Source organism: Brachyhypopomus gauderio, chromosome 1 (genome assembly GCF_052324685.1).
Source record: "Brachyhypopomus gauderio isolate BG-103 chromosome 1, BGAUD_0.2, whole genome shotgun sequence".
Classification (NCBI taxonomy): Eukaryota; Metazoa; Chordata; class Actinopteri; order Gymnotiformes; family Hypopomidae; genus Brachyhypopomus; species Brachyhypopomus gauderio.
In genome coordinates this window covers 32900875-32917012 of record NC_135211.1, presented here as the reverse complement: position 1 = coordinate 32917012, position 16138 = coordinate 32900875, and the positions used below count along the sequence as shown (strand labels likewise).

Here is a 16138-nt window from a genome sequence, read left to right as displayed (position 1 = left end):
CGCAGCTGCGACTCGAAAGAACTGTCACTTTTCATCTGATCTCCCCCTAACTACCCAAAGTTGTGATGGTGACAGTTTAACTGCTGAAAATTGACACTGTGCTGCTTAGAGGAAACCCGCGGGAGGAACGGGGCACGTTTTCGTGTCTGCCCACGGAGCGATGCAATTATGAGCTCCAAGGTGGTGATGGGTATTATTTATATACTCCTTTTGTGCGTGAATCGAGACAGCTCAGTTATTGTCGGGGCTGGAAAGTACCAACAGTGTGCAAGGTGTCGCCGTTCAATATAAAGAGTTCAGCCACCCGTTCCTCGTGAAAAAAAGCATCAGGACGGTCGTCGTCGTGTATACATTAACGTGTTGCTTCAAATCGAAAACCACTGGTTCGGCGAGTCAGCCAAACATGGACGGGTTTTATGGGAACAGGTCAGCTATTTGTTTGTCGTACCCAGCCATAACTGGCCTAGCGATCAATGTGCTTTTGATGTTTTATAAGCACTGTATGTTACTGACGATGGTGGTTTAGTACTTTTGGTTTTTTCAAAATGATACACATTTACAACCCACAACGTTTTTATTGTATATATTTTCAATAGATTCATACTCATATTAGAAAGCAATATATATATATATATATATATATATATATATATATATATATATATATATATATATATATATATATATATATATATATAACTCCCTTCTGAGTTAAACAAAGATTAAGTTGCTTCCTTTGTGAACATATCCATTCTGCAAAGATTCAGACAGATGGGCAGCTATGAAATATAATAAAACCATACATGTAAATATACTAGGTTCATTCAAGTTCTTCCTTATGTGGCATTTTACCTTCAATGCAATTCAAATGGCTTTCGGTACTGAACCACACCAGCCTCGTGCCTAATCCAGTTCCTAACCTAGAGTGGGTCCAGATGTCTTTCTGAAACCCAGCACAGGTGGAAGGGAGTCGATCGGTAACAAGAGCTGTCCAAGCAGAATCTGTTCCGAAAGTGTTTCCATTGTAACTTTTAGAACAGGGACTTGAGCAGTTCTCTTCCCGATCTTTCCAGAGTGGCTTTGACTTTATGGGCCTGTCAAGCTCACTGTCTCTCTTTCTGCATCTCCCTCCCTCCCTCCCTCCCTCTCTCTCTCTCTCTCTCTCTCTCTCTCTCTCTCTCTCTCTCTCTCTCTCTCTCTCTCTCTCTCTCTCTTGCTGTCCCTTTCTCTCTGTCCCCCCCTCTCTCTCTCTCTGCAGAGGGTGTTACGTTCACGGCGCTGTCACTCCTGTTGTTGGCTACGGTGGTTCCTCTCCTCTCCCTACGGTCTGACAGAGCCCCTGTGATTCGCTGGCAGTCTGTCACCATTCTCGACGCGCGTGTGGTGGTGGGGCACTTCACACTGCTTACCGAGCAGCAGCAGGCCAGCCTTAGGAGAGCACCGTCACTACCCAAAGAGGGAGATGGAGAGAACGAGAAGGAGGGAGAGAGAAAGAGTGGAAGGTAGGATTAGAGAGGGAGAGGGCGTGCTAATGGAGGAAGGAGGATGATGAGAAAGAGCGAGGGAGCGTTTGCGTCTGTTTGGCGATGACGGCCAATGCCGCATTGCATGAAGCATGGCTCGAGCGATTACTCTTCTGACCCACACGCCTCACGACATCACTTCCTGTACGTTCAGAGATGCTTTTACACCACATTTGCTAGTCAGTGATGGTCTGTGTCCATTGTAATCAAAGTCTGCATTTTTATATAGCTCAGACAAAGTGTGTGTGTGTGTGTGTGTGTGTGTGTGTGTGTGTGTGTGTGTGTGTGTGTGTGTGTGTGTGTGTGTGTGTGTGTGTGGCTGTCAAGGCAAATATTCTTCTCTTCTCCTCTCCGAACGCCATTACACGGGTACTCAGTGGCAGTGCGGTGGAATCATATGTATGTCTGGTCCTGACTATTAAAGTGCATAATAATAAATAGTTTGCACTAAAATGCCATTATTATTATTATTATTATTATTATTATTAGTAATAATAATAATAATAATAATAATAATAATTTTGGCCTGTCATTTCCTCCTCTAAAACTTCAATACATTTGCCAGTTGTTTCTGTTTTATGTGACATTATACAGTATGATATTGCGTGTGTGTGTGTAATATATAGGCCATTTCACTGCATGCTAGTACTGCTTAGGGCCCTTGAGGCAAAATATTCAATCTCACAGACACACACACACACATTCACACACAGACTTTTATATTTAAGAGAGACAAAGCATTGATACACTTTTCATACTAAGTCTTAGTCTTACTCTAGTCTTAGTCTTACTTTTTCTCATCTAGGTGTAAAGATACATTGGACTATTGTCACAGTAATGTCCTTCAGTCCTGTCATTTCTCCATTTCACTAACTGTCTACTGTAAAAGACACTGTGTCCATGTAAACTGATATCAGTTCTGTGCTGTGATTAGGTGCGGTATATTTCATGTTATTTGGAAACTTACAATAACAGTTCCTCTCGTGTTTGGCAGTGTCTTTTCAGAGCATTAGAGATTAATTACCAATTTCCCTCCAGTTCTTTCTGTTCATCGATTACACTGAGTCAAACAGACACATCCACAAGATTAATGTCACTGGATTCTGCCTTGGAGATTATCATTGATTTTCATTCCACTGGAAAAAAGAAAAAGGCAGACAGTCTTCTATATTTAACCCACAAAATGTCCTTTCAGAAAGTATGGAAACTGTGTGATGTTTGAACGATAAACACTCGAAGGAAGCAAATGATCTTGGAGATTAAAAAAGCTGTAACACCTTTGGAAATATATAAAATATACATATAATGAATAAGCAAAATAATTAATTTAATTATTAGGTTAATTTCTGTGTTTCAGTAATTAAGGGAAGTTGTTACTGTGGAAGTAGGCTGGTTAGGGCAAATACATAGAGAGAGAGAGAGAGAGAGAAAGAGAGAGAGAAAAATAAAGAGGGCAAGTGGGGACAGGAAATCTCCACTGATTTTGGTGGAGAGAGAGAGAGAGAGAGAGAATAACTATTATCAGTAGTGTTAATCCTCCTGAAGTCATTAAATCCTACAGAGCACAAACGCCTTCAACGCCATCAATCTTGCTTGTTTCATCCTCTGAGAGTTTTTTGAAGGACAATTATTTCCAATGACTTCTATCTTCCTTCCCTGGGAGTCTTTATTTAGACTGCAAATAGTTCTCAGAAGAACAACTGTCCTGAAATCATTACTGGTCATTTCACACAGCTCAAACGTCCTTGTTTTCAGTCTCAGTTACAAACCTGTATACCTTAACAAGAACTTGTCATATATACATTGAGGGGGAAAAACAGGTTTTGCAAGTTTTGCATTAATCAACTAATACTTCATCAGTGGTCATCAGCACTCTCTAGCACACATGAACAGGTGAGAGTCTGGCTGAACCTGTGATTAGCTACAGACAGAGACTGGTCAACATACACGTGTGTAGCGGGGGGAAATGCCTAGTGGAGGTAGACGTTTCTAATGAAATGGCAGGTGATTGGAGCTGGCATGGCGGTCCTGAGAAATGTGGTCCGTCAGACACCACGTCAACGATTTTTTTCTACAAAGGCCTAAATGCTTCTCCATGAGGGAATCAGAACTTTTCTAACCTTGCAAAACCGTTCTTCTTACAGCAGCGTGTGTCAAACGCGTGGGATGCTCTTAGTGCTGTCACACGTGTCAGACACGTGAAGTGTTCCACTCTCTAGCAGCTTTGCTTTGTTTTGTCAGATGAAGAGCTCCTGCCGTCCCCGGGTCCCCCCAAAGCGCCGCGCGAGACCGAGTCGCTCCTTTCTTTCCCGATGCAGATTCCGTTTGAAGACGCCGAGCTTCCGTGGCTGGGCTGTGGTCCAACATAGTCTCTGACGCTCCGTAAATGGCAACGTTTTTCGTTATAAAAGTACTTCTGCGACGTCACGAAGATCAGGCGGTACTCTCGCCCTTGGAGAGAGCTGGTTTCAAGAAAGTCACGCTCTCAGATTCAATTACAGAGCCTTTTTAAATTAGGCCTTGTCTTAGAAAATAGGGGGAAAGAAAGTAGAATAGAGGTGCTTTGAAGTGGGAAAACGGTAATTCTTGGTTAAAGCTATCTGGGAAAAGTGCTCAGATGATCCATGTGATGCCCTTCCGAGTGTCTGCAGATGGATGAAGGGCATTCATGAAGTCTGTGCCTCCAGAACCAGTGGAAGGAGATCCTTGCCTTAGCAAAGTGGAAATGATGACGTGATTGTCTCTTTCAATTGATTATGACAAGATTTTACGTGATACTTTTACATGATCAGAATGTAAGGAAGAAATGTCTGTGTGCGTATGCCTGTGTCATGTCGTTCTCATTTCGCTGTGGTATGCTGCTAGAAATTAACATTGATTTTCCACTTTAAGACTGACACCTGTGTTTTCCCTGTGTGTCAAAACCTTGTACGTACTGGCACTCAATAAAATGTAACATTGAGACATTTGATTGGACAGAGAACATAAGCTGGTGATATAAAATGGACTTTGTAGACAGTAACTGCTTTCTTCCTCCCAGTCCATAAACACATGATGTGGAACTTGAACTGCCTGTCAAAGTCACTTTTTTTCCAAAGGGACCATGTGCTAAAATCTCTCTGGATTGGCCGTTCAGTGTGATGTCACATTGAACAAACGCTCTACATTGTTTGAGTCAACATTTCCTGCCCTGCTGTCATCTTGCTGCTGTAAATATTCCGCAGCTTTAGCATACAAAATCATAGCCAAATATGACCTTTTCCTCATAGTGGAGAAAATCACAGGATAAAACGCACATGCAGTACAGCTGAATTGTGGTGGCATTTTCTGTTTGTTTATTACTGTATACGGGTGTATTTTTGAGAAACACGCCGGCCTGTGAAAGTGTCCCCTTTAATAGACCGCTCCTGGAGAGACCATGTCTTAGTCAATCACCAATCAACTCCACATTTTGAGCTTTAGTCTCAAATAACCACCTGCAAGCAAGAACTGATTGTTCTAGAATTTAAATGATTTTACTAGTGCTTCTGGTGTTGACTGAGATTGGTTGCAAAGTAACAATTTATTATAATTCACCGAAAAGCCAAAGTTTAGACTTTTGATAGAATAAGAAGTTGGAAGATAGATTTGTTTAATTTGCATGGAATAACAGTTGTAAGCCTGAGCAATCTGGTCCTCTCTCTCTCTGCAAACACACACAACTCAATAATTAAACATTCGATTATTCAATTGCTTAACTGAAACCTAAAATATTTATTCTCCTGAATTGGCTGTTAATAAAATCCGACACAAAGGCGGGATCAGGGAGGAGGGAGCAATAGAGATCAAAGCGAACCGCTAAGTGGAAAAGAGGCTGATGGGCCTCGGCTAGTTATGTCTGTCTCAACTCCAAAAAATCCTTCTCCTCTGCGCCTTTTTTTCAACGTTCGTGTCGGCCACTTTGATTCTTAGCGCTCGTCTTCATCTCGGATGTGGAGCGGACGCTGGCCTTTTGTGAGACGACCTTTGCCCTGGACGTGAGCTCTGTCTGCTGAAGCGTACACATGCCCGTCTTGCGCTCGCTGCCTTTTTCACCGCTTCTGTAGTCTGACATATGAGTTGATACGAGGTCAGTGCTGGCGCTACTAATAGACGAACGCCTGTGTCTGACATTCAAAGCTTGGCGCAAAGCCGGGTTCCAAGAACACAGCAGGTTCCCGTAAGGCTTTTTAAGGGTAGTTGACCCTACGGCTGTATGTTCTGCTCACTAGAATTGCACTGATGCTCACGGCAACAGAATTTGTGGGGATTCTCAGCCAAACAGTTTTGGTGAGGACTCTGGATCTCAGCTTCAGCCCTCTCATTGTCCGTTCTCCTAGGAAGCGGCTGGAGTTTGAAATGAGCCCCTTCTCCTGTTTTACGCCGGACTTGTGATCGCGTAGGTGTGGCTGCCTCGCTCCTGGCGACATTGTTGCCTGGAAACCACGGCTGCAGAGGCTTTGCCGGGCCGTGCGAGGATGCAAGGATGCGAGGGTGCGCGGTCATCGCGTGAACATCCTCGCCTGGAAACACGGAACCAGCAAAGAGCATCAACCTCCTGCCCCCACCAACAGGGGGCAGCACAAGCAGAATCATTGATTATGGCATCTTGGTAAATCACAAGTGCACATCATCCTGGGAAAGGTTCTCTGGTCACAGAGTGGACTAGCAGACATCACGCAGACAGCACGCGCAGACAGACGAACGCTTGTCTAGACAATTCACTTTAAAGTCGTCTTCACGACTTTATCAATGTCGATATACAAACCATGTGTCATGGATACACCTAGTCTTCTTGTGCTGTACATTGTTATAATATTGCCATGAAGCAATACATAAAGGTTTTTGTCGCGTTTGGTCTATTCCTAATAAAATCGACTTCGTTTTCAAGCAAACAGAAGTTTGTGCATGTGTTTATCACCAACACTCAAGTTTGTAATGATGTCTGAATTTTTTTCCATTAATATTTCTGGGTGTTTAATTAGCATGACAAAAAAATGGTGAGTGCATATGGACATATTTTAGAATATGGGAGCTGTGATGGTGGCGAGGGAGAGGATGCCAAGAGAGAGGTGCACACGTAACATTTATCAACACAAACACACGTGGCAATTGAACACCCACAGCTACAGCTATGACTACAGGTGACAATACAAAGACCGACAACAGAGGGCAACACAACGGTTTAAATATGCATACTTATGAGGGGAGAAGAAGAGACAGGTGAAACAGGAGGCGGGCTAACGAGGAGGGAGTGGCAACAATGAAACCAACAACGACAACAGCGCAACAAACAGGCGCGAGCACAGGCGAATGAGCCCAGCAGCTCCGGCCGGCCCTGCTGCGTCCCAGGCAGCCTGGCCAGGCTGGCGGTGTCTGCAGGCCTGGACGTTTGCAGCCACGGGGCCTCTGGTTGATCACAGTGGGGCGGTTCTGTTTTGCCCGAGCGTCAGACGATGTGATGGGTGTCCGGCTGATCAGAGGGTGCCCACGTCTGCACGTCTCCCTGGCCTGACATTTTTCCCATGAGGCCTTGTTCCAGTTCTCCACCTCTCTCCATATGTCTCTTCACTTACTACTCTGACACTTTTGGATTTTACATCTCTCTCTTTTTTGTCTGATGGAGCTGGGCACCACCCCCCCACCCCCGCCGTGTGTCTTCGCCGCTGGTGAGACATCTCGTCACACTCCCTCAGTTCTGCTAGCTCCACCTCCAGCAAAGAAAGACTGCCTCTGATTTGAGTTGGAAGTGATGAGGGGGTGTGGCTTGGGAGCGTGGGCGGTGTGCTGTAGTAAAGGGGAGGGTCTCTGTTTCTTTGTAGTCACTAAAGTCTGTGAGCCAGACTGCAGGCTTCTGCTTTGTCATAAGTACTGGGAAAACCACAAATGTTTTTGAATGCAACCTGACCTTGCACCATTAGTGTGGAGGTTTGGCAGGTTTTTGCATTTGGAAATGTGTTTATCAGCCTTTCAGAGTTCTGAGAAGTTTTGTGTGTGTGTGTTTGATGCAAATGTTGGTACATATACACATTCCACATGTTAGTACAGCATGAAAAAACCATGCTGTACCACTCTTTCCTATAATTAACAATTTTTATTCAGTGACAAAAAAAAAAAATTATATTTAACAGAAAATTGCAAAAAGCCACCAACACTATATGTAATATCCAGTGTTGTAGGTTTAATTTCTTAACCACCACACCCCCCCCCCCCAGCTCATCATACAAACAGCCCTTAAATGAAATGCAACACAGGATAAGCTACATAAAGCATGCCAATACATTGCTATTTATTGCACAAAATATTCCTGCCTTGATTACTCTGCCTTGAATTACTATGAATGCATTAAAAAACATCTTCCATATCTGTTCACAGTCAAAAAAGCACTTTGACACATTTGTAAATGAAAGCATTAATAATTTTGCCTGGGTGGTGCTTCTGCCTACCTGCCCTTGGCCCACACAGCCATCCACCCCGTGATCAAATCAAGCCAATCCATGGTGTATTTGTCTGCTCATTCATTTAGTCCTCTCTGCTGTCACTATATCATCCCTGCAGTCTTAACACCAACTAGTTACCACCCTGAATGGCAGGCAAAAACGTGTTCCTACAGATGTCACTAACATTGTTCTTCAGAGAGACCCGTAGATGTTCATAGGAAACTCCCTGAGCCAATATGAGCTGCTTTGAAAGTTTCTTTCTCTAAAAAGACTAAATGAGAGATCTTTCTAAAAAGATTAGATATAAGACCCGCTTGCACAAACAAGGTGAAAATCAAAATATGTAAAAAGGGTTTTTGGTGTGCTGTGTTCGCTGTAAGGTGTCCTGCCCCTACCTACACCTTTATCAGTATCTTATTGCTTTTCTTGATATTAAGTAAGTTTGGTTCTGATCTTGGGAAGGGGGTCTGGGTTCTCTTTTTAAATCCTGGCCCTTGTTCCTGTTTTTTGTTTATTCAGTCTTTCTGGATTTGATCAGTTTTTCCTCCTGAAACTCTCCAAAATGAATGTAATTCTCATTTCTTGTGCTGTCTCATGCTCACCTCATTCCAGCTGTGGTCTGCTTCTAATCCAGCTCCTGGAGTCTCCATCAATTCTACGGATTTTGTTAGGCCAGGTGTCCTTAGTCATATTTATTCATTTACTTTAAGGTCTTTCTGGTTACTTATGCTACTGTCAGACTAATAATTCTAGTTATAATAAATAATAAAGTTTGCTCATTTTTATCATCAATATTTCATCTGATTTTTGTTTTTTCTCTCTTTTATTCTCAGATTTTGAAACAAAAATTCCCTGAAATGTAAGGAACCCACCTTACATATGGCGGCTCACACCTCTGTGGTGGGCGGAGTCTCCCTCCCTCATGCTTCCTAGTTGCGTAACACCTCTGGCAATCGAGGAAATGAATGATGTCATGGACAAACAGAATTTCTCCCGTTCGGTGTGTGAGTGAGTGACAGAGGGACTGAGGGAGGTGAAACTGAAGTGCCTTTGTGCAAAGTGTTCAATGAGCAGCACCGATATTTCTCTGTGTGCTCAGATGAAGCAGCATCCGTTAGGTTTGATTTACATTTATTCTTTTCTCTCTCTCTCTCTCTCTCTCTCTCTCTCTCTCTCTCTCTCTCTTCTTTTTCTACTTTTGGACATGTTACCATCATGCCATAAAGGTTTCCCAATAAATAGTTGTCAGATTAGAAATATGTATATGCATGTCAGAGAGGAAGATGAGAATTCGAGAGAGGGGGAGGGAGGGAGGGAGGGAGGGAGAGATGGAGAGACGGCAGAGGGAGACAGGATGCAAGAGAGCGGAGAGATGGAGTGAGGGGGGAGGGAGAGAGGAAAGAGGGAGAGAGAGAGAGGCAGAGAGAGGGGGTGAAGTGCTTTTATATAGAGTGCTGAATGAAGGGGGCTTCACAGGAGATGATCGGCTACTTAACCATGCCATTACGTAAGTCATCAACAATTCTTGAAGTCAACAAATTCATGTTTTATAATGAATGTATTTTTAAAAACTGAGTGTACAGGCCTAATTCAATCAACTGTCTTGTCACCCAGGCGATGAAATGGCCTTAAACTGAATCAAAACAGTAAATGTGTGGGAGTCTTCACTTGTAGTACTTTCATGTGTATGTTCAGTCTACTGTCTGTCAAGAACAGAGGCATCATACAGCCTATAAATTGGTCTTCCTCACCATGGGTAATCTGTACATGCAACTCCAGTCTTTGTGAGCCTAAGTAACTCTTGTGAGCTTGTCTTTAGAAAAGTGGCTTGCATATTTTAGTCTGTCTCATGTGTGTATGACATCATCCTGAGTACCATTACCTTTGTTTTGTGGGTACTGTGGGACTTAACCCCCCCCCCCCCCCCCCCACACACACACACACACACACATGGATTCATATTGCATGTGCTACAATCAATGACATCATTCAGTGCCATTACCCAAACAGCCATATGAGAACTCTAACAAAGAAGGGATTCAGGACTGCTTGAGGCAAGGACACAATATTTCTGAATTATAACAATAAAAATAACATTAATAATAACAATAGTTAGCAGGGTTCTAGAACCCTCTGTGTGAGTATAATGCAAGAATCACATTCTATTATAGAATGATTTCAATAAATTAATATTTTTTTGTCACATATAATGTTCACATTTGCTTTCGTACTTTCCAAAGCAAATGTACAAATACTCAAACCACAGCGTGTCTCATTGAAAAGTGCCATCATTGCAAAGCTTAGTTTTTGAAAATATTCGTGTCTATGAAAGTCTTATCTTCTAGGCTCATGAATACCCAACCACTATGGTATCCCCTGTCTGTAACGATGGTCTGTAACCTGGTAACAGTGCCTCAGCAGTAGTGGTTTACTGTAATTATGCTCATTATCTCCTGGGGCAGTGTCACATGCAGAGTGTTGACATGCGTCCCTCCCTCCTGTGTTGGGCTTCCTATAATCACCTGCTCTGGATGCAGCATGTGCTAATGCTACACAGTCCTTTGAAACGTAGAGCACGATGGCACATTAGCGCAACCACTATTGACATTTCACCTCCCCTGCCGAGGAGGAGAGGGAGCAGGAGAACGAGGGAGGGTGTGGGGAGGACAGGAGTAGCAACCCGAAGTTCCACTTTAAGAGGTAGAATGAGCTGAGGCGTTGATCTTTGAACTCTACGATCACAAGGACATTGGGAGTGATAGGAGTGTTTATGTAATAGAATTCAACAAGCTCCGTATGTGTGTGTTTTGTCGTTTGGTCACATTACAGATATGGACAGAGTTAATGACTCTTCCATGCTGGCCCCTGTACTGTCTGCGGGGGTTCTGTGTGGTGTACATCTACACTCCCACGTGCCCTAAAATGTATGACGAGCTCTGACCTTGCCAGCAGTCTGGCTTTGACTGGTGAAATTCTATCCATTACTGCAGATATTGCCTTTACAATAACAAGTCCCATGAAACCCATCTGACCGCTTCCCAGCAATGGCACAACATGAAACATGTGCCTATTTAGGCTCAGGGGATGTAGGGTCTGTATAGCGCAGAGAAAGACGTTTACAGACAGCTGGTCTAGGATCAGTTTGACACACACATGCACATTTCCATCATGAGTACAGCAGTGATACAAAAGCAGTAGTGTGTAAATATGTGGCCCAGAGCCTTTTGAACCTTTAGCTTCATAATGATGCTTCATAGATCACATTAAAATTTTTTTATTATTGAAAGTTCAGAACTTTTTTGAACAGCCAATCGAGTTTGGTGTAAAAGATAAAAGATTATTATGAGTACTGTGACCATGCTGGCTGTAACTCACAATCCTGGATTTGTCCTAATCTGCTTTAAAACTGAACTAAAACTAAAAAGACATGTTGCTTATTACACTGACAACACACTTACTGAACAGGGCTAAAATGAACATTTTAAACACCATGAAATGAAGTTAAGTCAAATGCTTAAATAGTGTTCTGTTTAAATTCAAACCAGACATCCATACAGTGGTATGCACTGTGATGTGGTGTGTGTGGGGAGGAGGCGGGGGGGTGGTGGTGGGATCTATTAATATACTATGTAATACAATATATTAATCCTCCATTTACTTCCTCAACTGTAGATGCAGTTTCTGGAAACATAAATCACCACTATACTGTGTTCATTGTGCAAATGATCTCGGAACACTATGACTCTCATTTTACCCATCCGATATGACATCATTTATCCTCATCCCACATCATACTATATTAACATAGCACTCCCACGGCACGAAGACTACTCCCTCTCTCACACACACACACACACACTCTGCAGAGGATTAAGTCTTTTGTAAACGTTAATGAATTTTGTATTAATGGTTAGCGAGGGTTGCGAAAGCCTTAACGCGGGGGCGGATGAAGTTTTCTCGCGCAGGCGGTCGCAGAGTGAAATTTGAAATGCTGTATAAACATTGTGTAGATGAGCAGTGATATGATGGAGTGAAGTGTTTATAGGTATTCATGAAATTAAATGGCTTTATAGTGAACGCGCCACGTGGGAGGTAAGCCATCGGTGCCTACTGTTTTGTATCAAAATCCCGATGTGAAATGGAACGTAATTAAATGGCCAAGGAAAGGCGTAGGAGAGAAAGTATAGCGATTCCGAACGTACAACTTATTATGGAACGACTAAACAGAACTACATTGATATTTTAAACACAATTATCATGTTTACATTGTTCGTCATGATCGTATTCAATACATTATGTCGGTGCTCTATCAAAAACTGAAGACGCGTGGGTCATATATGTCGTTTAATATTTCCCTTATTAACATGGGCGTAGTTCAGTTTCACGGCAACGTTTGATTTCCCAACTGAAGGTTCTCTAAACTCGAGCGATTGCTGAATGTTACTTTTATATTGCGATGGGACTGCGCCTAGCTGCCGCACGCTCGTCGCAGGCGTACTGAGTTGAACAATATGCTTATTCATAAGCGCACCCACCGGCTCGACTACCGCTGCGCACGCCCTCGCAGCAACCGCATGGTCAGAACCCTCGTGTCTTTCCCTGTCCTTGGTGCTGAAACGGCGGTGTTGAAACGACGGTCGCGTACCGAGAGTTCAGCGGAGAAAAGTGGTAAGTGGGCGTCGTACTTTAAATCAGCAACACAGAACGCAAAATAACCTTCAGCCAGGCACATAAAGAGAATGTGCTACGTTGCCCACGCGAGCAAAGCTGACATTACAAATAGCCTAAATTCATGATAATGCGTTGCACAATCACTGAAAAGCAATCAGGACAGAATTCACCAGCTACCAGCGCGATGTGCTCATGTTGTCCAGAGGTCTGCTCTGAATCGCTACATTTGCAAATTAAGTACTAAGACTTTAGACGTTTAAGAATTCCGTTTCTTTGACATGCTTGTGCAGCGCTGATGGTGCCGCATGGAAAGCACGAATCGAGGCACTCCCACGTGGACAGGAGTTTGATACAAGCGCAGAACCTCACGCGCGATCCTTTGTCGACCTGCAACACATGATACAACCACACAATGTAGTCGATCTGCAAAAAAAAAAAAAAAAAAAAACGAAGTCTATGCAACAACTGACTATATTCCAACAATTACCATCGCCTGCTGGCCAGCTACACTGCCTAAAATATCACATATCAAGGTTAAACTATCGTCACGTCACCACGGCCTTTACCTAAAAGAAAGAAAGAAAACGACTCTGACGCAACAAACAATCAGATAGACAGACAGAGTGTACTGAATAGCGCAGCCTCATTTTCAGCATTTCCTCGGAGGAGCAAAACAAAATATATCTGGTAGCGTCTAACACCTCATTTTGATGCGTAGACCGTCCTTGTGAGTCTCATTAACTATTTCAAAATTCCTTGGTGATGGACGACCCTTATCAAAGTGATTGACAAAACACTAGACCAGTAACATCTCAACATGGGTGGGCAGACCTCTCGAGGAAGAGACACGACAACCAATTGAATCGAGTACCTCAAAACATCACATTGGAGGAGTATACTTCCGCGTGTGTTGATGTGTGTGTGTTGGCTGAATGGATGAAACGCTACGATAGCGGAGAGGTATAGTGCTGTGATACGGTCCGGTATATATTCACGGCCAGGACTATCTTCCTCCTTAAAGACATTCTCCGCATATGTTAGAATTTCACACAGTGATGTCGCGATTTAGTGAGGGGACCCTGTGAAGAACAAGACAGACACAAGTCGGCCTTTTAATTATTTGGTTAATTATTTTATTTATTCTGTTATTTTTTTCCTTTTGTTTCACTGACAGTATTTATGTCTTTTGTTTTCAATAAACATTTCATTTTAATGATTTTAACTGTTTTAATGCATTGATTATTTTATAGCTAATCGCAAGTTTCAGATAAGAACGGGATTCGTTTTTCAATAGTCTACTGAACTGTCTTGGTTTATTGTTTTAAAGAGGCATATTTCGCAGTGGACATCCGTAACTTTGCCTTTATAGAGACGGTAAGACATTTTATCAATACATTTCTGTAAATGACAAAATAGCTTTAGGTTGACAGAGCTCGGCTTGGTGACTTTCAGCTTGGATAACCTGTTCGTCGGCGTCCCTTTAACGCGGCATTAACGGTTGTCTTTCAAGTATGACAGCTTGGCTGTCGCCTCGGGAGCGGGATATCGCGTGCGTTTCCATCTCATTTTGTTGAAATTATTTGGTATGGGGAAGGTGTGGGACGGCGTGTCGATTGTAACCTGTAATGGCAATGTTAAAACTGTTTTCCGTGAAGCAGTATATGCTTGAGGGCATTGAGTCGCCGCTAAAGTACGATCTAAGATCTGTCTCTTCTGTACGCCTTTGCCATAGGTTAAGAGAACGCGTGGCCGCATTGCAACTGTTTAGGACAGCATCTCCAGGGCATGTTTTAAAGAACTAAGCACGGGCCTGTGCTCTCACGTGCGGCCACAAAAAACAGGCTGTGGGATTAATACTATTTTTCTTTATGTGGTGATGGTTGATTATTGCCTTTAGAAAAGCCAATCGTTATTCCTGCTCGCAAATAAAAACGAGAAATTGTATTAGATTCGCGCGTACAAGCCTGACAAAAAGCTCATTTGTTGGATGACGGCTGTTTTGTTGAATAATTACCAAGTTTTAAATGGCTATCGAACCGACAGGTCATTGTCGTGAACCCTAATATTCAGTTCTGAGATTTACAATGAAACGTACTTGCCTTTTTCTCAAGAACACTTGAAAATGTGTGTTGTTTCTGAAAAAATGAAACTACCATAGTCTTATTTTTGTTTTATCCCCTTATTCTAGAAGTCTTTGTCTTAAGGCCATTTTCTATGCACAGACAAATGGGTGTCCGCAGAGGGTTTTTAGGATTGTCAGTAACGAGCTACCGTACCTCCTTTCCTGTATGCCTCCCGTCTTCGGATCGTTTGCATTAAGTAGTCCATCACCCGATTAGTGTTAGCTGATTCACAAGAAAGTTGTATTCTTACAATTATGTTTGGACTAATGTTTATTGTAAATATTTCAGATGGCGTACCTTTTTATGGCGTTCAGTAAATAAGCAATTTACAACCTTGTGATTATCGTAATCTAGCAGGGTAATATCTAGAAACCTTAATTTAGAACATTTAGAGGTGAGTTGAGCCACGCACATTCCACGCATACCACCTGGTCTTGCAAAAATACTGCCTGTGTTTTTGCGGTGTAAAGAATCATTTAAATGGCTTTAATTTGTTAATGAGAAACCGCCCGTTACTTCCAGGAAGTACCTAGCTATATTAAAAGTAGCCCATCCGATCGACTCGTGGTTTGTAACCAGAATACAAAGCGTCTTGCTTGTTCTCTGCAAAGGCGACGATCGATTGATACGCAACACCTGCGGGGAATTGACATCTTGTCCCTCCCTTCGGTCTCCGCATACCGCACTTGTCCAATCACGCGGCACCAACACTGTGGTTCTGGGTCGTGATTGGCCAGTCAGTTTATTTAGGCTTACAGTTTTTCCCGCCACTGTCCTCCACAAACTCATCACTGGAGTTAAACGAGCGGGACTCTCAGCGTGTAAGGGACCTCCTTTATAACTAGCTAAAGACCGCAGCTCGCTGTGTTTATCGACTACGGTAAGAAAGGGAAATAAAAGTACAGTACCCGTGCGTATTGTAATAATACTTTGGAGCCGAGTCGCGTTTTGTTGCATTTTAATAGTCGCTGTAAGCTAACCAAGTTTGCTGGTTACTTGTGCTATGTCACTAGTTGGCTCGATGATTTTGACCTGCCAACACGCCTGGTGGCTAATTGGACATTAAAAAATCGTCACATTTTGGGAAACGTATCAATTAAAGTGTGGTTAAAGACGTTTATACTCCGATTAAATACATTTAACGGTGGTTATATATATTAAAATTAAACCAAGCGAGTTTAAAATGGCTAGCTAAGCTAATGTGCAGACGGCTAGCAAGCTGGTTTTAAAAGTAACGGATTTAACGGCCGGCGGAGCGACGTAGCCCGTTAACCGTCCCAGATAAATGGACAGATATACGCGTTCACACCCAACACCTTAAAGGCAGTTCGTTAATTATTTTTTGGCCGAATTGTAGCTAGTC

General features: G+C 42.8%; 1 protein-coding gene and 1 long non-coding RNA gene across 13 annotated transcripts in view; one reads left to right on the top strand and one right to left on the bottom strand.

Moving 5' to 3' along the window:
• Nucleotides 1-11651: 11651 nt before the first annotated feature.
• Nucleotides 11652-15924, bottom strand: LOC143517950 (uncharacterized). The gene is made up of 3 exons (XR_013132063.1): nucleotides 15073-15924; nucleotides 14929-14997; nucleotides 11652-13039 (listed from the first exon to the last, which is right to left on the bottom strand). It is a non-coding gene; the product is annotated as an uncharacterized LOC143517950 (long non-coding RNA).
• elavl2 (ELAV like neuron-specific RNA binding protein 2) overlaps nucleotides 13676-16138 on the top strand; it is a 26919-nt gene continuing 24456 nt past the window's right edge. For 2 of the 12 annotated variants that reach the window (XM_077010611.1, XM_077010606.1), the window contains exon 1: nucleotides 13677-14026. The gene's annotated coding sequence lies outside the window, so the exon portion shown is untranslated. Of the gene's footprint in view, nucleotides 14027-15500; nucleotides 15656-16138 lie in introns of those variants that run through there. The other 10 variants (XM_077010615.1, XM_077010617.1, XM_077010616.1 and 7 more) reach the window with 10 other exon arrangements.